The 27,863-nt window shown below is 44.9% G+C and overlaps 1 protein-coding gene across 1 annotated transcript in view; it reads right to left on the reverse strand.

Annotated features, from left to right (window-relative positions):
- Positions 1 to 27,863, reverse strand: part of LOC134570037 (sterol O-acyltransferase 2-like) — a 104,784-nt gene that overhangs the window by 35,212 nt on the left and 41,709 nt on the right. The gene's annotated exons all lie outside the window — the stretch shown is intronic.

Genomic DNA, 27,863 nt, shown 5'->3' on the forward strand with positions numbered 1-27,863 from the left:
TTCTTTGGTGGTGGGGTGTCTGCTAATCTCTTAATGATTTTGTATATGTGTTCCCAGTATGGTTGAATGATTGGGCAGTCCCACCATATGTGGAGGTAGGTCCCTGTGTGACTTGTGCATCTCCAGCATGTGTCGTCTGTCGTGGGGTCATATTTGTGCGTTTGATATGGGGTGCGGTACCATAGACTCAGTATTTTGTAAGCCGTCTCCTGTGTCCCACTGGCCGGGGCGCAGTGTAATGTGAGTGTGCACATCTTGTCCCATTGGGTAGGTGTGAAGGTTGTGCTTAGCGCCGCTTCCCATTTTCCCATGAAGCTCGGGGGCGGTCTTCTCCTCAGCTGCATGAGCATACCATAGAGTGTGGATAGGCCCTTTGTTAGGGGGTCGGGGTCCATACAGAGTCCCTCAAATTCCGTCAGTGGTCTGGTGGCGTTTTGTGTGCGGAGTAGTGTTTGTGTGAACGTGAGTAGTTGACGATATCTAAACTGTAGCATAAATGAGTTGTGTACGTTCCCTGTCATTGCCTCAAGGGATTTGAGTTGGCCGTTGGTGGTCGCGTGGTGGAGTCTTGGGATCTCTTGTCTCAGAAGTCTGGTTAATGCTTTCGGTTCTTTCCCCGGAGGGAAGGTCTCGTTATGGGTCAGCGGGAGTAGCGGGGATGGTGTGGTGGTAAGTGTCAGTGGTGTGGCTAGTCTGTGCCACACCTGTATCGTGGCCTTAATAAGGGGGTGTGGGGACGCCAGTCGTCTGCCTTGTTGGTGGTCTAGCCAAGGGAGGATCGATATGGGTCTGCCTATCTGCGCCGTCTCTATTTCCTTCCAGGGTTTGGGCACTCCCGATTTAGTCCATTCTACTACCCGTTGAATGTGCGAGGCGTAGTAGTATCTTTTAAAGTCAGGGAAGGCTAGCCCTCCCTTCTCTTTTGGTAGTGTGAGTATATCATGTTTTGTTCGTGCTTTTAGTTTGTGCCAGGCGAATCTGAGGGCCATGGACCTGAGGGAGGCAAAGAAGGCCTCTGGGATGACGCAGGGGACGGCCTGGAACAGGTACAACATCCGCGGCAGGATATTCATCTTAAGAACCCCTACCCTCCCGAACCATGAAAGCCGCGCCTGCTCCCAGTCCCTGAGGTCTTTTTGGAAGGTGTCAAGCAGCGGTTGGAAGTTGGCTGCATATAGCTGGGTGAGGTCTCTCGTGATCTTTGCCCCCAGATATCGCAGGGAGGCGTCTGACCACTGGAACGGGAATTCCCGCCTCAGTGTCGTGGCTTTGCGTGGCGGGATTGATATGTTGAGTATTGTGGATTTGGAGAAGTTTATCTTGAAATTCGACAGTGCTCCATATATGTCAAATTCCTGCAGTATTGCTGGCATTGTGGTTTCTGGTTTGGTGACGAAAAATAGCAAGTCGTCAGCATATGCTGCTACTGAGTGTCGTTTCTTCCCTATTTCCAGCCCTGGTATGAGTGGGTTGTTTCGGATCGAGGTCAGAAATGGTTCCAGGGCTAATACAAATAAGAGGGGCAGAGGGGGCAGCCCTGCCTGGTCCCGTTCTGTATAGGGAAGGAGTTGGTGAAAGCTCCATTTACGCACACGCGCGCCGTCGGTTTGGAGTAGAGCGCTCTGACCCAGGTCATCATAAATGGACCCATCCCCAACTGCTCTAACACATGGAACATAAAATCCCACGATATCCTGTCAAAGGCCTTCTCTGCGTCTGTTGAGAGCAGAAGAAGGCCTGTGTTGCTGGTTGTTGCGGCGTGGATCGGGGCAAGTGCCCTAGTCGTATTGTCCCTCGCTTCCCGTTGTGGGGTGAAACCCACCTGATTTCTATGGATCAGGTCCGGGAGGTAGGTCTGTAATCTCTGCGACAGTATCTTGGTGAAGAGTTTAAGGTCGCAGTTGAGCAGGGATATTGGCCGGTAGTTGGCGCATGATTCAGGGTCCTTCCCTTCCTTAGGGATTAAACTGATGTTCGCCTCAAGGGACTGTGGTGGGATTTGGGCCCCGTCGCAGATCGTGTTGAGGGCTGCCAGGAGGCGTGGGAGGAGGAGCTCTGAGTAAGATTTATAATACCTAATTGGGAGGCCATCTGGTCCCGGGCTCTTGCCCTGTTTGGCTTGTTTAAGGGCCCCTGCTAATTCTTGTATTGTGATTGGTTCGTCTAGCTCCGCGCTTGCCTCTTGCGTTAGGCGAGTGCCTATGCGTGATTCTAGATACTGTGTTATACGTGTTTTCTTCTCTGCTAGCTCCCCTCGCCGTCTCCCCTCATCCTGGCCCGTGGGTCAGTCAGCCACGTAGGTATGGCCTTATCTATCGGGTATTTCCCCCCCGGTGGTATTACCCGTGCGGGTCTCCTAATTAGCCGTTCCCTCTCGTCCCCAGGGGCAGGTTTGTAACTTTCGCTGATTCATTTGGTGGCGAGGGCCCGGGCAATGGGGGCCTGGGGGGGGGGGGGGCGGGGGGATGGGGGGCGGGGGGATGGGGGTCCCCTTGTCTGGGTGGCTTGTGACTAGGTGGCGGCCTCTTTGCTGACCTCTCAGGTCTACTACTTCAGGGGGGGGGGGAAACTACTCTTCCCTTCTCCTCCCTCCCTCCATACCCTCCTCCCCAAATCAACCATGCTGTCCCATAGATCTGTCCAGGCCCCAGTAGTCCCTTTTCAAGAAGAGCCCCTACAAGAGATCAAGTCCCCTTCATGTCCCGCTGTGCCCTTCTCCCCTCCCTTCTCCCCTCCCAGCGGAGGCTGAGAAATGGTGTCTCTGTGTAAGGTCTACGTGTTTGTGTGGCTTAGGGCCCAGGTGGTTGCAATTATAGTTACATGTTCAACCGGTCCCTCTTCGCCTTCAGGTTCGCTTGACGTGTCTAGCGGGTCGCCCCGGCCGGCCGCACAGTTTCTGTCCGGGTTCTCTGCCGTCGCTGTGGCTGTGGCTGTCCTCGCTGTAGTGGTGGTGGGCTGTTTTAGTAGTCCAGTGGGTCCGGCCAGTTCATCTGTAGCGGGGGCAAATGGAGTTCTTCCGTGAGGTCTTTCAGGTCTTGCTCTGTACGGATCTGTCTAGGGCCGCCTGTAGTACTGGCAATTAGGCCTGTCGGGAATGTCCATCTGTACCTTATGTTCTGGGTGGTCAGTGCTCTGGTCAGTGGTTTCAGAGCCCTGCGGTACCCCAGTGTGACCGGGCAAAGGTCTGGAAACAGTTGAAGTTGGTGGCCGTTGCGTGCGATTTCTCTTTTGTTGCGGGCCTCGTGTAGTATCTCTTCCTTCAGCGCATAAACCTCTAGGCAGCAGATCACATCCCTTGGGGGGGCCTCCGGCGGGCCTCTGGGTCTCAGCGCCCTGTGTGCCCTGACAAACGCTATAGGAGTCCGGTGGTGGGGCTGCCATGTGTTCTTCTCTGTCTGGAGACTGTGAGGTAGGCGTAGAGGCTTCAGACTGTGTGCAGGCCTCAGATGCCGCCCGGGATGTCGGGTCCGGTGTCGCGGCTAGAAACTGCCGCATTGAGGCGTGCAGTTGTGTCTGGCGTGTCCCTGAGGGTTTAGGGGTACTCCCCGCTCTGGAGTGTTTCCCCATTACGAGGTGAGGCGGCAGATTTCTCGCGGTTTTCGGGCTTGGTCGGAGGAGCTGAAGGTTTATGCGGCCATTTCGTTCCGCTGCCAGGCCACGCCCCCCCAGATATTATTTTTAAACCTTTGCCCTTCTAATTTAAGACGATGTCCTCTTGTTGTGGTAGTTTTTCTTCTTTCAAATATAGTCTCCTCCTTTACTGTGTTGATTCCCTTTATGTATTTAAATGTTTCTATCATATCCCCCCTGTCTCGTCTTTCCTCCAAGCTATAGAGGTTTAGATCCTTTAACCTTTCCTGGTAAGTTTTATAATTTGCCATTGCATGTGCACAAGCAAGTATTAAATGATCTCAGCCATGTTTGTTTCCTTTAAATATTAATTGTACATATTTTCTTTAGGAATTATAGTTTCACTCCCAATCACCTAAATTATTTTTTTTTTCTTATAAATTCTTTTATTTCTTTTTTGACAAAAAAAAAAAAAAAAAACAATACAATACAATACAAAGACCAACAATACAACACAGATCAATTTACACCCTTACATAGTCACAACATTCAGAAACCTCAATAGACAGACACATGACTTATTACGCCCTTATCTGCGGGGAATGGGCCAGGAGAGAGATCTATCTGTGCTCAGGACTCTTGCTAATCAGGTAAGTACAGGTCAATATATTCCAGTTTAGATTAAGAGATAATTTCTAATTTATTAACCCAGCTTTGCCATAAATCCAATCTTTTTGGGGAGTTCAGGTATGGTATACTTAAATCTCTTTCCATCTTCACCTGAAGATTGATTTGAGTTTTAATGTCATCTCACAATAATACTTGATTGGATTTCCAATTTCGTGCCAAAACAATTTTAAAAGCAATAAAGCAGTGAATTATAAAACATCTGACTGTATGTGGCATATTCGGCCAGTGCATATGCAACAAAACTACCTCCGGTTTCTTATCTAGAGCTTTTCCTGTTATGTCTTTTATAAAACTTATCAATCTCTCAATTGAGATCTGAATATTTGAGCAACTCCACCATATGTGGAGAAATGATCCATCCTCTTTGTCACATCTCCAACATCTGGAAGTAGCTCCTGGAAACATCTGAGATAGCTTACTAGGGACTAAATACCATCTGTAAATGACCTTATAATGGGTCTCTAATAGATTTAAACATTGGACCTGACTGCGAGTATTATTTATAGCTTTACACCAATCTTGGTAATCCAAAGAGCAATTTAGATCTTTTTCCCATTTATTCTTCTGAGGGAAGCTAGATACCTCCTTAATGTTTCTAATTACATCTATGGCTTTAGCTAGGACTTTAGGAACAATCTGATTTGAGAATATGAATTTTATCAGAGTGGGAGCTTTTCCAGACTCTCTGATAAGATGTTTCTCCAGAAAGTATTTAAACCTCAGGTAGTTAAACCTCTCTCGTTGGGAGAGTTGATACTTTTGCACAATAGAGTCAAAAGACATTATTTTACCTGAAGATAATATCTGTGACACTTTATTTATTCCCTGTGCTCTCCAGGCATATAGGGACAAATCTGTCATATTAGCTTCTACTATCCTCAGATTTGCCGTGTCCATAATTGCGTACCTAAGGTCTAATTTCTTTTTGATTTCCTCCCAAACAGGCAGCATTTGAGCCCATATCAAGTTATTATTAATATCAATCCCCATTTTATCCGCATTTTTTGTATTCCATATCAGACCCTCAGGATGTTTTAATCTCAGATCTTCCATTTCTATATTAAACCAACTTTCTTCTTTAGCTGTCCCCGTCTGGGATCTATATATACGAGTAATCACATTTGCCCAGTACATAACTCTTATATTGGGGAAGTTTAAGCCTCCCTCCTTAGTTTTCAAAGAAAGAATATTTCTGTTAATTCTATTTTTCTTACCCTTATTTATAAAGTTTTCTAGATTGCTTTGTAATAGCGTCAACCAGGTATCTGGAATCTTAAGTGGGATCATTTGAAATAAATAATTCCATTTGGGAATAATGTAAGAATTAATAACATTAATACGGCCCCACCAAGTGATTTGCATATTTCTCCATTCTTTAAGTAATACATTTGTACTTTTTAATAACTTTAGGAAGTTTTCTTCCATCATTCTCTCTATATTCTTTGTGATGGATATACCTAGGCAATTGAATTTCTGCGATGCCCATGTGAATGCATATTTATTACTAATTGCTTCTCTTGATTTCTTATCCAGTTCAATACTCAGCACTACTGTTTTTTCATTATTTAACTTATAGTTGGCTAATTGACTATACAGTCTAACTTCCTCCATCAAATAATTCAAGGACCTGATTGGATCAGTAATTGATAACAAGATATCGTCCGCATAGAGACTGATTTTAAATTCTTTATCCCTTATTCTATATCCTTTTATATCTTCGTTTTTCCTAATATTTTCTGCTAAAGGTTCTATTGAAAGAATATATAATAATGGTGAAAGTGGGCAGCCTTGTCGCACCCCATTATTTACTAATACCCAGTTTGAGCAAACGTTTGGGCCTACTATTCTAGTTGTAGGGTTTTTATATAAGGACATAATGCCTCTTAACATCCAGCCATCTATTCCATATGCTTTCAAAGATAATTCTAAAAACTTCCAGTTCAGCCTATCGAAAGCTTTTTCTGCATCGACTGCTAAAGTCATAAGAGGGATACGTTTTTTGTTAGCATTATCTATGATATCTATAATTCTTCTTGAGTTGGAGCCCACCCATCTCTCTGGTATAAAACCAATTTGGTCGTTATGGATTAATGCCCTTATAATACTCTTAAGACGGTCTGCTAAAATAGATGAGAATATTTTTACATCAGAATTGATTAATGATATGGGGCGGTAGCTAGCCACGGCAGTTGGATCTTTTCCCTGTTTCAGGATGGGGAGCATATTTGCTCTTGTCATCTCTTCCGGAAAACTTCCTATTTGAACCGCGTTATTAAATGCTAGTGCCAGTTGTTTACTCAGGATAGATTTGAATGTATGGAAAAACAGATTGGAGAATCCATCTGGGCCGGGTGTTTTTAGTTTCTGGGTTTTCGATATAGCCGCGATAACCTCCGCCTCTGTAATCGGCTTATTGAGACTATCTTTCTGAGTCTGATCTATTTTTGATAAGTTTGTACTAGTCAGATACTGTTTAGCCTTTTCTATACAGACTTCGTCAGGGATATTATATAATATACTATAGTATTCTCTAAAGCAGTTACCAATATCGCTTGGATTTGTATAAGTTGTTTGATTATATATTATCTTAGATATCCGAGCGTTGGCGTACTGTTTCCTCAACTTGTTAGTTAACATCTTATCTGTTTTGTTCCCTCTACAGTAAAATCTCATTTTTAATTTTTTGACATTATTTGCTATTTTAATGTTCAAGCACTGTGTAATGTTCTTTTGAACCTCTGTTATTCGTCTTCCTTTCTCTATTGTAGGGTCTTCTTTATTATCCTCGGTTAGTCGATATAATTCAATATAGAGGTCTCCCAATCTTTTTTCTTTAATTTTAACTTCATGATTTAACTTTATAAGGTAACCTCTCATAACTGCTTTAAAAGAACACCAATTATTTAAGTTTGATGTATCCGATGGGTCGTTCTCCTTAACCCCTTAAGGACCAAACTTTTGGAATAAAAGGGAATCATGACATGTCACACACGTCATGTGTCCTTAAGGGGTTAAAGAAGCAGACTATCAGTCTCTCTAATTTAGACTTGCATTTTTTATTATGTAGCAGATAATTGTTTAATCTCCACGTTGTATTATTTCTAGCTATCAGGTTATCTTTTATTACAAATATATACATACTGTGATCAGACCATACATTTTCTACTATAATTATTTTTGCTAAATTATTCACCAGATTTAAATTGCCCCATATCATGTCAATTCTTGAGTATGTAAAATGAACTCTAGAAAGATGGGTGTAGTCTCTTTGTTCTGGATTTTGAAGCCGCCAGACGTCAAATAAATCAAATTTGTTTTTAGTATTAATCAGTGAGCTAGCATTTTTTATAATTGTTTTGTTCATAACGCTCCCTTTCAACAGTTTTTTGTCTTTTTGTGGGTCTAATATACAATTAAAGTCACCTGCAACTATATATATCCCTGTTTTAACTCGTTCTGCTTTGTTTAGTATTTTATTCAGTTGAGAAACTGGGGCTACATTGGGTAAATATATATTAACTATGGTATATTTAACTTCATTTATCAAGCATACCAAAATCATAAATCTTCCTTCTTTATCTAATTCTTGATAAAGTAACTCCCACTTAACCCTATCTGAGATTAGCATTGCAACTCCTCTTTTTTTTTCTCTTTCATAGAAGCATGTAAAATAATTGGGAGCTTCTTTCCACCCCATGTTAGTTTCTCATTTTGCCTCCAGTGGGTCTCTTGAACTAGGCAAATATCGATTTTTTCTTTTATCATTTGATTTCTTAGCAGAGATCTTTTATACATCGTATTCAGGCCCTGAGCATTTACAGACATAAACTTAACCATATTTTAAACCTCTCCTTCTATTTTCCCACCTCCTGACTTTAAAGCCCCGCAGATAACACATAAATTTGACACACAACATTACAAAAATTTGGGACATCTTTTAGTCCCTCACCTAAACCTTTCTCACAAAGGACTAAACCTAACCTCTGTGGAAAGACCCCGTCTCGTGGGTATCCAATTACTCCGAGACTTATGCTTAATAAAAGCATCAGGCAGATCCATGGTCGGCATCCTAGGGCATCGACCAGGAGGAAACCAGCGAGAGAGAGGAAAGAAGAAGAGAGACAGGGGAAGAAAAAAAAATTAACCCTTGGTTATCCTTATTCAACAGTATAAATTTTCATGGATTTTCCTTATTTCTAATGCCTTTGTTCAGTATGCTAACTTCTACAAGCTTTTTCAGCCCAATATAATTCTAATAACTCTTTCTCTAATTAGAGACCTTTATCTATACTTCTTTGGTGATAGCTTTTTTCCAGTTAATCTTTTTAATATCCTTTTTATAATGTGTTAACCAGTACCAAAATATAAATACTCTTACGACCTTATACTAACTATTACTTCTCAATGTGATCTTAGTGACTATTTCTTTGTGCTAATTTACACATTCTATTACAACCCATACATTATAGTGACTATATTCTACTGGAGACAATTTTATATATTTCTTTAATAGACACCCATATTCAATTCTCCCTTCAATACTTTTTGTGTCGTAGCCTCCCATGACGCAATATAAACCCTCTCCCTTCTTTGTACACACTATTATCTCCTATCTTACTTATTGTGACTGTTTCTCTACTAGGAAGCTTTAACTCTATCTATAATGATTCCGGGTTTAGCCTAAATTATCCTACTGTATTAAACCCACTTGTGCCATAATATTAATTATTCATTCATCCTACTTCTCTCAAAACACTCCTAAATGTTATTCTAACCTTCTATAGTTACTACTAATTACTGCTAATTCTTAGTTTATCCTTAAGTACCATTATCGTGTTATATTCACCCAAAAAAAAAAAAAAAGCTTTCTTATCTTTAGGATTATATACATTGTAGACAAAACTTCTAGAATATTAACTGATAACCATAGTCCACTTCTGTCTTCCCGGATCTCAATATTTCTCCTGGTTATACCCCTTTACTTCGTATCCGGGAGGCAGAAGAGAAGAGAGAGAGAGAGAGAAAAAAAAAAAAAAAACACAACATTCTCATTAGTCCCTTAATTATTAGTTGGATCTTTTCGATTGTGAAAGCCCACACGATTTAGTCCAATCTTCTAGGTCTTTAGCAGAGGTAAATGGTCTCCATCTTTCTTCCCACCACACAATTATTTTAGATGGTTGTACCCATTTATACTTCATATTGTTTTGCTTCAATGGTTCTAGCGCTTGATAAAAGGTTTTTCTCCAACGTCGAGTTTGAATTGAGAGATCTTGAAATGTGGTAATACCTTTGAATTTCTCAGATAGATTATCTTTGTTTCTCAGCAGATTCAACACTTGTTGTTTGTATGTATAGGAAAAAAAACAGACAATAACATCTCTTGGGTGGTGGGACGGGACCTCCTTAGGTTTCCTTAATCTGTGCGTTCTTTCTATTATGGGACCTTGAGCTTCATTCTGAAAACCAGCTTCTTGAAAAAATAATAATAAAAAATCTTTTAATTGATCTTGAGTTACAGATTCCGGTATGTTCCTGAATCACACATTACACCTCCTTGACCGATCCTCCAAGTCTCTAATCTTCGAGTTAATTTGCTGTAGAGTGTCTTCTGTTTGGATATAATCTGTTTGCAGATTGTTAATTTGCTCTTCCAATGTGTTAATTTTTTCTAATGCGGAGCTTAGTTTTGTGTTCATTCTCTCCATCTCAATTTTAATTATATTCAGACTATTGGTGATCTGATTGGCTATAAGTGTCCCTTGCTCCTCCAGCTTGGTCACCAGGAAGTCTTGAGAGACATAATTCTTCTGTTCTGCATTATGAGTGCTTATTGTTTGTGTATTCTGGTCTTGATATATCGTGTCGCTATCTTTAGGGCCCAATTTTTCTCTGTTTGGTGAGAAAAACCCCGATAATCTCGTTGGCTGGGAGTCATCTTTTTTGTCTCTGGTTTTTATTTGTTTTTTAGACGCCATTTTGGAGCTCCTATCTATGTTTGAAAGGAAAAGTTCTCCTTTAAATAAGGCTACAATTTTAACCAGTGTCTTCAATTCTCTTGTGCAACACTATTAAACTTAATTATGCACTGATTATATCTTCAGAATATTACTCTCCTGAAAAAACAGACAGACCCTTTGCTCCCAGTCTTAGCCCACCTCTTAAATGAGGCTACAGTTTTAACCATTCAGTTCTATTGAGCAACACTTCTGAACTTAATTATGCATATATGCATTAATTATATCTTCAGCATATTATACTCCTAACAAAACAGGCAGAACCTTCGGCTCCCAGACTTAGACCTCCTCTCAATAGACCTCTTAATAAAGCTTAATGTGCTCTTATCTTTGAGCCGTAGGTTTAATCTCTCCTTTTCGATCCTGGTTTCTTTCCCCTTTCTCCTTTATGGTCGCTTGAGATTCTCTTTTAGACCTCTGGTTATAGATTATCTTCGAGGGATTTAAGCTGCCAAATCGATCTGGACTATCGATCTGGACTATCCGCTTCCCGTCTCTCGGCGTCCGTCCTCAACTCCCCTCATCTCTCTCCACCATGCCCTCGTCTGCTCATCATAGATCCGCCTCTCGACGTGCGTTCGTGACGCGCTCACGTGATCACGTCATCACCGGGGGGCAATCAATCACCTAAATTTTAAAGGTAACCTTTAGTTCCGGAAAAAAAATTGTTGTTTCAGGATAATAGGTTTCTTTATAACTGTGTGATCACTCTCCAACCCCCTTTTGCACAGTGAAATTCAAGTTTAATAAAGATAACTCACCTCATTTCAAGATGTCATCCTGCCCAATGATTGTTGTAGAGAAGCATTGGATTAGAGAATGCATCCACTATGCATCCACAGCACAGAGCCAGGCTCCTATCAGCAGCACTTGATTCCAGGACAAAGTTGTGTTCTGTTCTGGAGGAAACGCCTCTAGCGGTTGTCAGGAAAACAGCCACTAAAGGTGTATTTAACCCTGCATCGTAAACATTGCAGATTCTACAAAACCACTATGTATTACTTTGCAGGGTTAAAATAGCAGGACCACTGCATCAAGACCCCTTCATTCAGTCCTGGATGACTTTGGTGGTCTTTCCAGGAAATCAGAAGACCCTCCTGTGACAAACTGCCATTTGCCACTGGGCATTGGAGAGGACTGATTGCCAGCCTCCTGCCATGTGACTATAGCTCCTGGGATGTATTGCCCTTTAAGGAACTGATTTGGGCATAATGGATTTTTATAATGCTGTTTCTGGCCCTTTAATTACTTTGGAGCAGTTTGCAACTTTAAATTGGCAATTCGGATACAGCCATTTTAACTAATTCGAACGCGGTCAGTGGTGTGTGCAGCCAAATCTATGGAACTGTTTTCGGCTACCCAATTGCACGAACACCGCTGACCCGTACCTTTTTATCCACTTCGACACTGCGGCTGGAGACTAAGTCCTGATCGAAGATTCGAACTCTCGTTTGAATGTGAAAAGTAGGCCGACCGCACAGCCCATACCATGGAACTGTTTTGGGCATGAAAATGTGCTTGGGGTCGGTCATAAAGGACATCCGACTAACTTTTGAAATACTGGACGGATTTTTATGATTTTTGAGTATGTTTATATTTAAAGGATGCTGATTTCAAATATATTTTATTAATATTGCATGTATACTTTTAAAGTTATAAGAATTGTGTAAAAACTGTATATTTTCTGCCTGTGATAATTAAATTAGTCTATTGTGTTGAGATAATTGTATCACAGGCAGAGGGGAAGGTTTGTGTGTAATTGATGGGAGTGTTTATACTGTATACTACGTGTTTATTGGTTGTTCTGCAAAACCCTGTGGGTGGTCCTGTATGTGTGAGACCTCCATAAAAGAAGGCCCTTTGGTGCTAATTAAACACAGATCTTCTTGTCCCTCAACACGTAGTCTTGTCTCGTGATTGGAGGGGACAGCTATATTCACACTGGGGATTGCTATGCTCGGCATACTCCCCTGAGCTGTAATCACTTAGCTCTTTTAAGAGCTTGTTCCTGATACGCTCTCCTGGAGGACAGAGGCTGATCCAGGGTGGACGAAGACGGCGAGACTCCAGTTAAGTTACGGCGGTTGTGGAGTCTGCGGTGGCTGTGGTGTCTGGTGCAGTGCCTGTGGTACTCGGGGCAGGCTAGGGAGCATTCATCAACGGAAGGTACTCGGTCGGAGTACGGGGAGTTCCGTTACACCTCCTAACTGTGTGGTGAACAACTCTCCTCTCATTTCTTTTATTTTCCTTCCCATTAGATTTTATACAAATATGCTTTTTCAACCCACAGATTTCTGTGGGACATAAAAAACCACCAAAAAACTACCACACTTTTATATAACATTATATATTGATAAGAAATAGCTAAACAGCCATAGAAGATGACCAGGAATGAATGAGTTGTAACAGGTAAAAATCACTTTAAACTTCAGTGGCTCCAATACCTTTAGGGTATAGAACAGTGATCAAAGGGTATAGAAGAGTGATCAAAGAAAAATATGGTTCCAGACATTTCTAAGGTTCTGCCAAGAGAGAGCTATTTGGAGGAGATGTAATATAGACTAAAAGGACCAATTGCTTCCTGAAAGCCAGGGGGAGACAAAGCCCTAACTGCTTTGAAACACTTTTGGGCATATTCCACGCGTGCGGACAGTCAAAACTTTACACTGGTGGTGATTTGTCATCCCTTTATGGATCCGGGTGTTATTTTGCCAGCATGGGTCATGGTTGCTTGGATCAGAGCTATCCGTGGTTGTATACTATGTAGGTTTCCTGTGTGTCACAAAATAGCTTAACAACTGAGACTTGGTGCCCTACCCCGATGGATGATGGATATGATTATTGTAAGATATGTGTTGGTTGTGGGCCTTTACAGGCTCTTATTTACTCATAGTGTATATGCAAAAAGATAATCACTTAATGCCAATGTTTTGGAAAACTGAAAGGATAGCACTTCTCTCAATGGATATTGGTGACAGCTTCCTCCAGGAATATCCCAGCAATAATCCCTTTAAATAACGTGTGTATGTATAAACAAAAGAGGATACAGCTGCAGATTTACAAAAGGAATACAAAACAGAATAGTTGTAATACAAAAGGAATACAGGAATTATCAAACAGTGTTACACTATTATTCTGTTTTGTATTCCTTTTGTAGATCTGAAGCTCTATCCTTTTTTGTTTAAATACACATCTTATTTACTCATGCCTAGACTTACTTCCACACTCTATGGGAGGCCCAGTGTGGGGAATTACCTTGGGGTTCGAGGGCAGGACGTTACATCTCATACGGATTTGGGTAGTGGAGTAGAGACCGGGAGATGTGATATCACCATTTTCCTTTATAACATAGGTCACTCACTAGTCATGCTCCCCTACCTAGCTTTGTGGAGCACCAACAACTTGGCATTAGGCTCAATAGCTGCTGAAAGACGGTCATGTGACAGGGGTCACAGCTTGCCACCATGAACACTTTATCTGTAAAATGGATATGTGATACTTGCACCATGCAAGGCCTTACTAACATCTTACATGACTGGCACCTGGAGGATTGGGGGGGTGGATTGGGAATTCGGGTTGGATTGCTTTCTCAGATTAGAGATGGGCTTACCACCAATGAGGGTTGAGAGGGAAGGATCAAGGAGGGGGTAATTGGCAAGTTATAGGAAGGGGAGGAGACAATACAGGCTATGGGTAGGACAAATACACGCAAAAAATACTGACGTGGGGACCCACGGGAATTTAGCTACATGAGTAAGGCAAAAAAAAGAATGAAAACTGGCAGGATATACAGAACATCAGGGTAAGGGGATAACATGGCTCGAACCTGGAAAGGGAGGGAGGAAGCAGAGTAAATTTCCACAGTTTGTTCATTCAAGGTTTTGTATACAGCATAAAGGTTGCTGGCTGCCTGCTAACCCACATGTTTTGCAATCATTGCAGCAAATTATGTTTTATGCTTACTCTCATAATAGGCTTCCTCTCTTTTTATCACAAAATTGTTTATTTGTACATTTGCACTACAATTGAAAAATATCACTTTAGTTACTCAATATCTCACGGTGTCAACATTGTTGCCACCTTTTTGGGAAAGTGAAAAAAAAAACAACCAAAAAAAAAGTTTAATTCCATTGCACAGTCTCTTCATAGAGAAAAAAAAAGAAAAAGAAAAAACACCAAGCAATTAAGATGGGAGGGTGGTGTAGGGAGGGAAGGGGGTTACATGAGAGACTGTTCTTTTTAGTTGAGAACTTTAAATGGAAATAGTAGGGATGAGGGTTTTACCTCAGGTATTCCCCAATGAGTGAATAAACAGTTAGGTGAGAGCATACAAAATAGTGTATAAAACAGTGTATCATAAAAACATGCAAGTTACCATATAGCTGAGTACAGCCTAAAAACATTACAAAATAACCAATAATAGTATAGCCTGTATTGGTAACAAAATACAAATAAAGGAGGAAAATATCCCACTCATGTGGTGCTGAGCCATTTAAAAGTAGGCTCAGACTATCAGCGCCTTTGAAATATGCAAGTGGTTGCCGAGATCAGATGCTGGAAATCGATGTATGGATCTTCCCCTGAATATTGTCACTTCCCTTAGGTTTCCCAGTTAGACACCAGATGTAGGGGTGGTTACAGGAACAAAACTTTAATGGAATCCGATAAAAACAGCAACACATACAGGATCTCTCATAAAACAACCACACTAACGCGTTTCGACCAAAAGTCTTTATCAAAGTGCTTCTTGTTATCTTTGACTTACAGTTCTTAAATATCTTGAAAAGGGTGCGTTTTCTCTTCTCCTCCATGTGTCTTCTCATGTCCGGGTACGTCACTTCTGTAAGGACCATTTCCGGGTCAGTGGAGATCACATGTCTCTATTAGATGACGTCTTTCCGGTTTGATGTTCATTATCAATGTGCATGTGCACCAAAGAATGTGAACAAATGTCCGGATAACGCACTCAAGGAGAATTAAAATAAACAACATATAAAATTCATATAATATCACTCATTGTTTAATAGAAATATATGTATTAAAATATATATACAGGCATGTATAATCTAAAACATTTAGATTAATAAGGATCGAATAAAGGATCAACAAGATTTTAAAAAATAAAAAAATTTTGGTATGAGAATCATTTTTATTTACAAACCCAGGGGAAAAACGATGGGGACCAGGTTTGCCTCAAGTTATGCTAATTTATTTATGTCCCATTGGGAGGAGTCTTTTGTCCTGCCCAATATTGACTCTGGGGCAAACCTGGTCCTTTATAAGCATTACACAGACCAGAGGTTCCCAAAGTGTGGGTCGCAACCCACTGGTGGGTCGCAGGGCGATTCCCAGTGTGTCGCACTGACCCACACATGCAGGGCCGCCGGGTACTCAGGAAGGCAGACTGATTAGTCGGGCTCTTGGTCCGTGACTGTGGGCCCGACACCAGGAGGGGGCCCGGCGCCTTGCCCTGTATGCCGCCGGGCTCCCTCCAATCAGTCTGCCCAGCACCTCCACTCTGCAGCTCCGCCGGGTGCAGAGCTGCAGACAGTGTGATAGAAGTCTCGCGAGCACACAGAGCATTACCATGGCAACACTCTGGGAGCTCGCGAGACTTCTATCACACAGTCTGCAGCTCTGCACCTGGCGGAGCTGCAGACCGGAGAGTTAACCCACCGGACCACCAGGGAGACATTGGACCACCAGGGATTTTATTAAAGGTAGGACAGCCCCCAGAACAATGTGAACCCTTCACTCCCTGCCCCCCCAACCCCTTCACTCCCTGCTCCCCTCCCCACACTGTAACCCCTTCTCTATCTGCCTCCCCACACTGTAACCCCTTCACTCCCTGTCCCCACACTGTAACCCCATCATTCCCTGTCCCACTCCCCCCACTGTAATCCCTTCACCCCCTACCCCCCTCCCCCCACTGTAACCCCATCATTCCCTGCCCCCTCCCTCCACTGTAATCCCTTCACTCCCTGCATCCTTCCCCCATTGCAAAGCCTTCTCTCTCTACCCCCGCTGTAACCCCATCTCTCCCTACCCACCCACTGTAACCCCTTCACTCCCTGCCCCCTCCCCCCACTGTAACCGCTTCACTCCCTGCCTCTCCCACTGTAACCCCTTCTCTCTCTGCCCCCCACACTGTAACCCCTTCACTCCCTGCCCCCCACTGTAACCCCTTCTCTCTCTGCCCCCCCCACTGTAACCCCTTCTCTCCCTAATCCCCCCACTGTAACCCCTTCACTCCCTGTCCTCCTCCCCCCACTGTAGCCTTTTCTCCCCCTGCCCCCCACACTGTAACCCTGCCTGCCTACTGTAACCCTTTCTCCCCCTGCCCCCCCACTGTAGCCTTTTCTCCCCCTGCCCCCCACACAGTAAAACTTTCTCCCGTACAAGTCAGACAAAGTCACACCATTTTTTTTCCTATTAATATGACCCAGTTTAATTAAGTATCATAACGGATTTATGCGTGCACCAATTGATCGCTGGGGAAGTATCCACCAAGCAATTTTCTTCCCAAAAATATGTTAATAGTTTTGTCAGATCCTCCCTGTTCTTAACATCTTTAATAAGTGCATCATTCAATTTCCACGTGGTTCTACCTGGTGGTTGATTGTAACCTAATTCCATCAAAATAAAACTGTGATCGGACCAGGGATTTTCCTTAATTGTTACTCTTTTAAAGAGGGGGATCGAGCTAGCGTTGATAAAACAGTAGTCTATCCGGGAGTAGGTATTATGAGCGTTAGACAAATGAGAGTAGTCTCTCTCTGATGGATGGAATATTCTCCAAACGTCATAGAGATTATATAATTTGGAAATATGTTGTAACTTTTTGGCTTGTTTAAGAGGTTTTTTATCGTGAGGATTGGGTGAGATGTATGTATTGTCAAGTTTAACGTCGGCAACACAATTAAAATCACCCGCAATAATTAATGATCCCTTGATAATTTTGGATAGTTTTCCCATTATACGTGAGAATGTAGCCATGGGATCTACATTAGGAAGGTATATATTAACCAAGGTATATATCCTGTTGTCTATGTTACACACCAAAATAATATATCGGGCATCCCTATCTAGTTCTAAGTGGATGATTTTGAGTTTTAAATCGTTCTTAAAGATGATTGCTACCCCCTCTTTTTCTTTTATCTACTAAAGAGGCCTGAATAATCGTTGTAAATTTCGTACCTCCCCATTTTTGTTGAGAATCCCGAAGCCAGTGGGTTTCCTGTATAAAGGCCACTTGGATTTTTTGTTCAATTAAAGAATTATACAATCTGCTTCTTTTGCTATTGGTATTTAAACCTTGTACGTTTAAGGATAATAACTTTAACATAAAAATAATATAACAATTTTATTTAAACTTCTCCTGCTCTGAAAAAAAACCATACAATAATCACCCCAGAGTGTAGGACCAAAAAGGACCAAAAAGTGGTCTCATAAATACATAGAATAAACTATTACCCAAGAACAAAGTTCTATTCAATCCATAAGAGCTCATTGAGCTATACGAAAACAATATAGCAAAACTACACAAAGAGGGGCAGCCGCCGAAGGGAGGAGGTGCAGCACAATCCCTTAGAGATTAATCCCATACTATAAACTTAGACTAGAAGCATTCACAAATTTCACCCCCTATTTTTATCTTTCATCCAATTAGTTAACCAGTTATCAATTGTACCTTTATATAAGCACAAAGAGAGCGTGGGGGAGAAGCAGAAACCACATAAAAAAAAAAAACGGATACATTTATCTGTTATTCATTATTTCGATCCAAGATGTTGACCTAACAAGTGTAGGTGTTAACCTGTAGAGAGATATAATTTTACATATTGTTTACATTAGGATCGTACAGATCTATAAAGATTTTGACAGTCTTCTGATATTAACCGAGATAAATTTGATAGTAATATTTAAAACAAATGGTGAGAAATCCGAACAAATAACCTTTATTATTAACTTTCTTTCTTTTTTAGCTAGTGAAAAAGTGCTTATCAAATGTTGTAAAACCTTAAATTGTGTATAGAGACACCTATCTATTATTCGCAAATACAATCAATAATATTGACCCTTCAAGTATAACTATTTTCATACATAGATTTTCCCTATTACTCATTATTACTATCCAAAGTGATTCACCTATCAAGTGTGAGTATTATCTTACAGAACATATCAATTTTTCATATTATTTACAATTGGATCGTTTAGATCTAAAAAAGTTATAAGCACATCTAAGAAATTAAAGGGACACTATAGTCACCTGAACAACTTCAGCTTAATGAGGTTGTTCAGGTGAGTGCTACAGCTCCCTGCAGCCTTTTTCTTGTAAGCACTGTATTTTCTGAGAAAATGCAGTGTTTACATTGGAAGCTTGGAACACCTCTTGTTGCAGTCAATCAGACGGCCACCAGAGGGACTTCCGAGTTCAGAGGCCCTAAAAAGGCCTCATTCACGTCTGACGTATTCACGCATGGGTGAATACTTCAGACGGGCTATCAGCACACAAAGCACTGTGAACGCGCTTTGTGTGCTGAGGCTGTCAGCTCTGCTGTGGGAGTGGCTAGAGCTGACAGCTGAAGCCCGAAGAGGAGGACCCACAGGGACTCTTTCTGGCCTCTATAGTGGTTGAAGGGGGGGGGAGGAGACCTACTCTCCTTCCCCCCCAGGCCCCCTCCCCTGGGCGGCGGGTGGGGGCCATGAAGATAATGAGGGGGGGACCTACTCTCCTTTCCCCTCTCCGGCCCCCATCCCTGTGCGGCGGGTGGGGGCCCTAAAAATAACAAAATTGGGGGGGGGACCTACTGTCCTCCCCCAGCCCCCACCCCTGAGCAGTGGGTGGGGGCCCTAAAACTAACAATAAGGGGGGGACCTATTGTCCCCCCCCGGCCCCCACCCCTGAGCGGTGGGTGGGGGCCCTAAAATTAAAAATAAGGGGGGGACCTACTGTCCCCCCCGGCCCCCACCCCTGAGCGGTGGGTGGGGGCCCTAAAATTAAAAATAAGGGGGGACCTACTGTCCCCCCCCCAGCCCCCACCCCTGAGCGGTGGGTGGAGGCCCTAAATACAAAGGGGGGTGGACCCTAGTCACCCCTCCCCCCCCCCACAAAAAATAATATCTCCCTACCTACCCCCCTCACCCTAAAAACAATGAGGAGGGGACCTTTAACTAACTAGTACTGTACGAATTCAGAGGCTATTTGTTCCGGTTTGTTTGTGATTTCCCCAGTGCGGGTGCGAATCTTCGATATCCTCTTTGTGTCTTGACGTTTCTTTAGGCAATGTGCGAGGAGGGAGTCGGCTTTGTTTCCCTTCTCGTAGAACCTCTGTTTCGTCCACATGAGGTTTCTTGCCAAGTCTGTTCTCGAAAGTTGCCTGATTAGTTAGCTGTGTAGTGTAGTGTAGCTGTGAGCTGGGTTAGGAGCTGGTCCGACGGGGTTTGTTTGTGGAGCTTTTCTAGTTTCGTCAGTTCTGTTGGCACGTTGGTTAGATTTTTTAGGCGTTGTTTTTTTGTTGCTGTAGCTATCGCTATCAATTTCCCTCAGATCACAGCTTTATGGGCTGCCCACACTGTTGCTGGGGACACGTCAGTCGTTGTGTTTATTTCAAAGTAATTTTTTATGTTTACGGTCACCGCGTGTATGGTCGCTTTGTCCCGGAGAATCCATGGGTTGAGGCGCCAGCGCCACACACAGGACAGTTGGGGGATTTGGATGGTCAATGCGACCTCTGCATGGTCGGACCATGCTATGTTGCCTATGGTTGTTTGTACCGCCCATGTTTGAGTTGCCTGCAAGGTCAGGAAGCTATCGATCCTGGAGTAGGAGCTGTGCGTGTGAGAGTAGAAGGTGTAGTTCCTGGATGAAGGGTGGTGTGCTCTCCAGGCGTCTATGAGGGCCATGTATTTGAGGAAGCTAGCGTAAAGCTTATCGTTTCTGTTCGTGGTCGGTAATTTGTCTTTGCGATCCGTAGCTGGGGATTGTGTCGCGTTGAAGTCGCCGCCGAGAATGACGTGTTTGTTTTCTAGGCTGGCGATATGGGTTCGGAGGGATTCCCAAAACAAGGTGTCCGGGGTATTGGGGCATATATGGAGCCGATGGTCAGTGGAGTGGATCCCACTCGACCTGAGAGGAATAGAAATCGTCCACTGGGGTCTTTGATCACTTGAATGCCGTCCAATGGGCATGAGTTGCGTAGGAGGATGGCTACTCCTTTTGTTTTCAGGGCCGGGGAATTGGCGAAGTAGTATCTTTTAAAATTTCTGTTGGCTAGTGTGAAGTGTTTTTGGTCTGTAAAGTGGGTTTCTTGGATTAGTATAATATCGGAGCCCGTGCGGTTGGCCCACTTCAATATCCCATGTCGTTTGCCCGGTGTGTTCAGTCCTTTTACGTTGAGGGAGGTGAGGCGTAGTCTTAGGTTAGGGGGCTCCATGGTGGTGCCTCTACTCATGGGTGCAGAGTCGGGGGGTGGGAATCAGTGGGTCGAGTTGTCACCCGGGGGGGTGGGGGTGGTGTAGTTATCGTCCGTTAGCAGGTGTCTACCGGGTGTGGGTGTTTTGGGGGGTTAGAGGGGGGTGTGACGAGACCAATATCGTCACATTGCATTGGAGGAGCCTGGTTGCCCGCCTGTTGCCTCTGGACTATGGCCCCATGTTAAAAAGCTTGATTTTCCCCTGCAAAGACACGAAAGCCGGGTCATTCGTTGCTTGCCCTGTTTGAGCGGTGATACCCCAGATAGCTATGCCATGGAGCCCATTCGTATAATGAAAGACTATGGGAAAGACTTTGGCTCCATGGTAATTGAACTGTATGTGTGTGATCTGAGAGCCATTCAGTAATAATGTGCGCTCAGATCTGAGCTATCTGGGGATATGTTGAATGTACCTGTTTTATGCAATGGCTGCACAGTTATATATTTTTATGTATTGTATTGTCTTTTGCTGCCATGTGCTCAATGGAGTTTTGCCTCTGTCCTTGGAGATAATTAGATTACTTCCCAATTATCTCCAGGATAGAAGACTCTGTGGAACTGGTTTTGGACAGAAAAGCCATGCTTCATTTGGTCACAAAGGACTACAATCTATCTTTTGAACCACTAGACCAATTTGTATGATTTTGACTTATATTTGTATTTGGAGTATGCTGATTCTGAAAAGTTTTATGTGAATGTGCTGCATACTTTCAAAGTTATGAATATCAAAGTTATGAATAATGTGGAAAAACTGTATTTCTCTGCTTGTGATAATTACATTACCCATTGTGTAAGGTAATTGTATCACAGGCAGAGGGGATGTTTTTTCCTATTTGGCTGTTTACAAAATTCGTATGGTTTCGGTTCAGTTCGGTGGATTGGTGTCTACAGTAGCTGTGCCTGTGTCTCTGGAAGGGAAGATCTACTAAACGGCGGTTTAACCCTTTTATGCTTGGGGGTGCCGTTACAGTGGGGTAGGCCCGGTCTGTGCGGACGCAGCAGCTCCCTGCGGCGGGTCCCTGGGGTGGGTTAGGGGTAAACTGGGCTTATCTCTCTGGCCAGTTACCAGTTGGGAGGGGAACATCTTCCCCAAGTCGGGGGTCCTTATAGTGGTCCCGAAGGAGATGGCTGTAGAACAGGAGGTGTGTGCAAGTCGGGGGTGCTCGGGGACTGTGGTGCTCTAGCTGTGGGTCTCTTGTCTAGGCTAGTTCCGGCTGGAGCGTCATAAGTTGTCCGTTCCTTCTTGGAATATCTGTTTTTGTATTTTAACTTTTAACTTTAACTGTAGCGGCAGTAACTGCTATAACTTTGCTCTGCGTTAACTTTTTGCGGTGTAACCTTTGGTGAGTGTGTTATCGGTGTGTTAGTGGTCTGGGTAGTTGTTGCGTCATCTTCTCATCTATGTGTTTTCTCCAGACTATGTTGTGTAACGGTTATGTCATGTGGCTATGTGTGCGGTGCTCATTTGGGCCGTGCGCGGTTATCTCTGTGTAGGTGGTGGGAATGTCCGGTGGGTATCCTTTCCTCTGGTCGGTTCGTGCCATTCTCAAAGTCATGCTGGTAGGTGTGGTGTTTGCTTAGGGTGTCTTCTGTTTTGTGGGTGGTGTAGATGTTGGTGTATGTGCTCGCCGTAGTGCTGCGTGTATTTGCCATGTTTGGCTGCGAGGCCGTCGTTTGGGGGGGGTCTCATTTCTCGTGCCGTGATGGCGGAGGTTGAGTCTCTTGTGGCGGGTCTGTGTGGTGGTCTAGCTATTGCCCCTCTTGCCTCGGGTTGTGTCCTCGCCGTGTAGTTTTACGGTCTGGTACGGTCTGGTATGGAGTCGTTTCCAGTGGGGCCGTCTAGTGGGGGCCCTTTTTTTTTTCACCCCCTTTGCTCTACCCGCTATCCCATCAGTTTGTGTTGGCTTTGGGTTTTTGTTCCCTTTGTCCACTGTTGTCTTCGTGGGGGTATGGGCGGTCTGCCTCGTTCGGGGGAGGGGGAGCTCTACGGGTCATTGTGTTCAGGGCCGGCCTTAGGGGTGTGCGAGCTGTGCGGCCGCACAGGGCGCCATGGAGCAGGGGGCGCCCTGCGACCGCACAGCTCACACATGGCCGGGATAAAAAAAATTAAAAAAAATAATAATTTGTGGCGGGGGCGGGGCTTAGCGTGCAGCGGGGGCGGGGCTTAGCGTGTGCCGGGGCGGAGCTAAAATGCTGTCTAACTGCTGCAGTGGAAGCAGGAAGGAGTCCCTGCTTCCCCCAACAACCAGAATCCAGGAGCTGCACTGCCTGTCTGCCTCCACAAGGAACAGAGGTAACTATGTGATTGTCTGCTTGTGTGTGTGTGTGTGTGTGTGTGTGTTTGTGTGTGTGTGTGTTTGACTGTTTGCCTGTGTGTCTGTGTGTTTGACTGTGTGTCTGTGTGTGTGACTGTGTGTGTGTGACTGTCTGTGTGTGTGTGTGTGACTGTCTGCCTGTGTGTGTGTGTGACTGTCTGCCTGTGTGTGACTGTCTGCCTGCCTGTGTGTGTGTGTGTGACTGTATGCCTGTGTGTGTGTGTGTGTGTGTGTGTGTGCGACTGTCTATGTGTGTGTGACTGTCTCTGTGTGTGTGTGTGACTGTCAGTGTATGTGTGTGTGTGACTGTCTGTGTGTGTATGTATGTGACTGTCTGTGAGTGTGTGTGTGTGTGTGTGTGACTGTCTGCCTGTGTGTGTGACTGTCTGCCTGTCTGTGTGTGTGACTGTGTGTGTGGGACTGTCTGCCTGTGTGTGTGTGTGTGTGACTGTGCGTGTGACTGTCTGTCTGTGTGTGTGACTGTCTGTGACTGTCTGCCTGTGTGTGTGTGTGTGTGTGTGTGTGTGTGTGTGTGTGTGTGTGTGGCTGTATGCCTGTGTGTGTGTGTGGCTGTCTGCCTGTGTGTGTGTGTGTGTGTGGCTGTCTGCCTGTGTGTGTGTGTGTGTGTGTGTGTGTGGCTGTCTGCCTGTGTGTTTGTGTGTGGCTGTCTGTGTGTGACTGCCTGTGTGTGTGTGTGTGTGTGTGTGTGGCTGCCTGCCTGTGTGTGTTTGTGTGTGTGTGTGGCTGTCTGGCTGTCTGCCTGTGTGTGTGTGGCTGTCTGCCTGTGTGTTTGTGTGTGGCTGTCTGTGTGTGACTGCCTGCCTGTGTGTGTGTGTGTGGCTGCCTGCCTGTGTGTGTTTGTGTGTGTGCGTGTGGCTGTCTGGCTGTCTGCCTGTGTGTGTGTGTGTGACTGCCTATGTGTGACTGACTGGGCAGACTAGATGGGCCGAATGGTTCTTATCTGCCGTCACATTCTATGTCTGTGTGTGTGTGTGTTTGTGTGTGGCTGTCTGTGTGTGACTGCCTGCGTGTGTTTGTGTGTGTGGGAAGGGGGAAGGAGGGGGGAAGGAGTGGGGGAGGAGGAACGGGGGGACAGGAAGGGGGGGCGCTGTGAAGATTTCGAACAGGGTGCCCAAAGGCCTAAGACCGGCCCTGGTTGTGTTGTCGTCTCCTGTCCGTCTCCCCTTTTGGGAGCGGTTAGGGTCTTTGCTCCCTGGTCTAGTGGTGTCGCCGGGGTTGTCAGGTTTCGGTACCGTGGAGTGATGGGCCCGTCTCCCGGGAAGTGCTTTCCTCTCCGTGTGTCGCCCTTGGGTCTGGGTGTCCCCGGTTTTGTGGGCCTTGTACGGGGGTTTCTGCCGTCCTGTGAGGTGTCCCGGTCTGTCCCAGAAGTCTCCTTGTTCCTGTGTTTCCTGTTTGCTCCTGGTTCCTGACTCCGCTGCTCTCCGTGCTCCTGATCCTGGCTTGTCTGACTACCCGCTCTGGTGACTGACCCCTGCTTGATTCCTGGACTTTGCTTTTGTTTATTATTTGTCATTTATTAATAAAGGTGTGTTTGCATCTACTTCTGTCTCTGTCTGGTTCCTGGTCCCTGACATTACGCAAGGGCCATGAATACAGATGGTACAGGCAAGACACCTATACCTAACCTGCTTATCCAGTGGGACCAGCAGAACCACCATTTGGACCAGTATGCCCATCTGGATCCAGTACCCGGCCAGCCTGCGATTGCGGCCGCCTCTGCCTCACTTCTTGTTCTAGCACCGGTTGTAGCCTCCAAACCTGTAGCGGCTAGCGAAATGACTGGGTCTGTCCTGCTCCCTCAGTATTCTGGGGCAACCCAGCTCAGTGCAGAGAATTTATAAATCAAGTTAAAGGATACCTTAAAATCCTGCCCCAGGCATTTCCTACAGACAGTGACAAAGTTCACTTCATGATTTCTTTGCTGTCTGGAAAGGCCCTAGCTTGGGCAAAACCTCTCTGGGAGGCAGAGAGGCCTATTATTTACAATTACCCTGAATTTGTTGCGTCCTTTAAAAGGGTTTTTGATATTCCAGCTCGCTCCACCCCTACTGCCGAACTACTCATGTCTAAGGCTCAGGGCACAAAAACTATTGTCGAGTATGCCAGTGAATTCCGTAGCATGGCAGCAGAGGGTGGCTGGAACAACGAGACTCTCGTGGCTGCCTTTGCACAGGGTCTCTCCGATGTGTTTAAAAATGAGATTGCAGCCAGAGAATTACCTAAAGATCTCGAGGAACTGATATCATTTGTCACCCTCATTGACATCAGACTCCGAGAGAGATCCTCATCCAAGGAGCGCCTGCGGAGGCCTCTTGTAAATTTGGCACCGAGCTTTTCTTGCCCACCCGAACCTCCCTCACCTCCCATGCCTCTTGGTCCTGAGTCCTCTGTCTGTGTGGAGCCAAGGCGGTTAGGCTTCTCATGCCTCTCGGTCGAGGAGAGAGCCTTTAGGAGGAGGGAGGGTCTGTGCCTGTACTGCGGACACCACGGTCACGTGTTAAAGTTTTGCCCGATTCGTCCGGCAAAGGGCCCGCACCCAAGATACTGTCAGGGGCAGATCTTGGGTGGTCTTTCTGCAGACCCAGAGATATGTGTGCGCAAACCCTTGGTGCCTGTTATCCTCTCTTGATTCATCCATTGAAACCCGGGCATTTCTTGATTCTGGGGCCGCAGGCTTGTTTATAGATTGTGCATTTGCAGCAAAGCACTCTATACCCTTACAGTCTCGCAACTTCCCACTAGCCTTCGAAGCCATCGATGGCAGACCAATACAGCCAACCCACGTGACCCAAGAAACCGTGCCCATATCTCTGGCTGTAGGGGCTCTACATCATGAGACGATCCAATTCCAGGTCATTTCCTCTCCATATTACCAGGTTGTTTTGGGATACCCTTGGTTACAGAAGCATAACCCCACAATTGATTGGCGCAAAGCTGAGATATTATCATGGTCCCAGCAATGTCTCCAGAAACCGGTCAAAGTTTTGGGCGCATGTTCTGCCTCTTCCTTACCCGCTGAGTACCAAGAATTCCAAGATGTATTTGACAAGGGTCAAGCCAGCGTTCTGCCACCACACCGTCCGTATGACTGTGGTATCGAACTCCAACCGGGTACCAATCCTCCCCGGGGCCGGATTTACCCACTGTCTGTAGCAGAGAATCGAGCCATGGAGGAGTATGTTACCGATGCACTGTCTAAGGGTTTTATTCGGAAGTCATCTTCTCCTGCCGGGGCCGGCTTTTTCTTTGTAAAGAAAAAAGATGGCGAGTTGAGACCCTGTATCGACTATAGGGGTCTCAATCGCATTACTATTAAGAATGCCTACCCCATTCCATTAATCACTGAATTATTTGACCGCCTCCAGGGAGCAACGGTCTTCACCAAACTTGATCTGAGAGGGGCATATAATCTCGTCCGGATAAAAGAGGACCACGAATGGAAAACCGCATTTAACACCAGGAGCGGCCATTACGAATACCTAGTAATGCCCTTTGGTCACATTCTTGGGATATGTTATCTCAGATGCTGGATTCTCTATGGATCCGGAGAAACTTTCGGCTGTACTAAAATGGCCTCGACCTACGGGTCTTCGCTCTATACAACGTTTTCTGGGCTTCGCCAATTATTATCGGAAGTTCATACGCAACTTTTCTTCCTTGGTTAAACCTCTCACGGACATGACCAGGAGAGATGCTGATCCACAGCATTGGTCACAGGAAGCCATTACTGCCTTTGAGTCTCTCAAAGTCGCCTTTGCTGCTGCTCCTATACTGGCACACCCTAACCCTGCCTTACCATTCATTCTTGAGGTCGATGCGTCTGAGACAGGAGTGGGCGCCCTCCTGTCTCAACGTCCTAACCCAGAGAGCTCCAGGCATCCGTGCGAGTATTTCTCGAGGAAATTGAACCCGGCGGAATGCAATTACCAGATTGGTGATAGAGAACTTCTAGCCATAATTTTAGCTCTCAAAGAATGGAGGCACCTTCTTGAGGGTACTTCAGTGCCAATCCTCATACTCACAGACCACAAGAATCTAACATATCTTTCTGAAGCTAAGCGACTTTCCCCCCGGCAAGCTAGATGGGCTCTCTTCCTATCAAGATTCAATTATGTGGTTTCTTACTTGCTCGGTACTAAAAACATTCGGGCTGATGCCTTGTCTCGACAGTTCTTCCCTCCATCTAGAGAGGAGATAAACCCTACTCCTGTGATTCCTCCGGACCATATACTGGCAACCATCCGTACTAACCTAACCTCACCCCTAGGCGAGGAGATTCTGGCTGCACAAAGTAATGCTCCTCCAGAGAAACCTAATGGCCGTTGTTTTGTACCTATTAACCTCCGTACGAAACTATTGAGTACATACCACGACCCCAAAGCAGCTGGACATCCAGGCAAAAACCAGTTGATCTGGTCCGTCTCCCGGCAATTTTGGTGGTCTAGTCTCCGTTCGGATGTCACCGCTTTTGTAGCTGCCTGTCCTGTGTGCGCTCAAAATAAAACCCCACGACGCCCTCCAGTGGGTCTCCTGCAAACCATACCTAATGGTGAACGACCCTGGACCCACTTGTCTATGGATTGTATCGTAGATCTTCCGGTCTCCCGTGGCAATACAGTCGTTCTCATGGTTGTTGACCGATTCTCGAAGATGTCGCATTGCATTCCCTTGAAAAAACTACCAACTTCCCAGGAACTTGCAACAATTTTTGCTCGGGAGATCATTCGTTTGCATGGGTTACCCAAAGTGATAGTCTCAGATAGGGGTAGCCAGTT

Source organism: Pelobates fuscus, chromosome 1, assembly GCF_036172605.1.
Source record: "Pelobates fuscus isolate aPelFus1 chromosome 1, aPelFus1.pri, whole genome shotgun sequence".
NCBI lineage: Eukaryota > Metazoa > Chordata > Amphibia > Anura > Pelobatidae > Pelobates > Pelobates fuscus.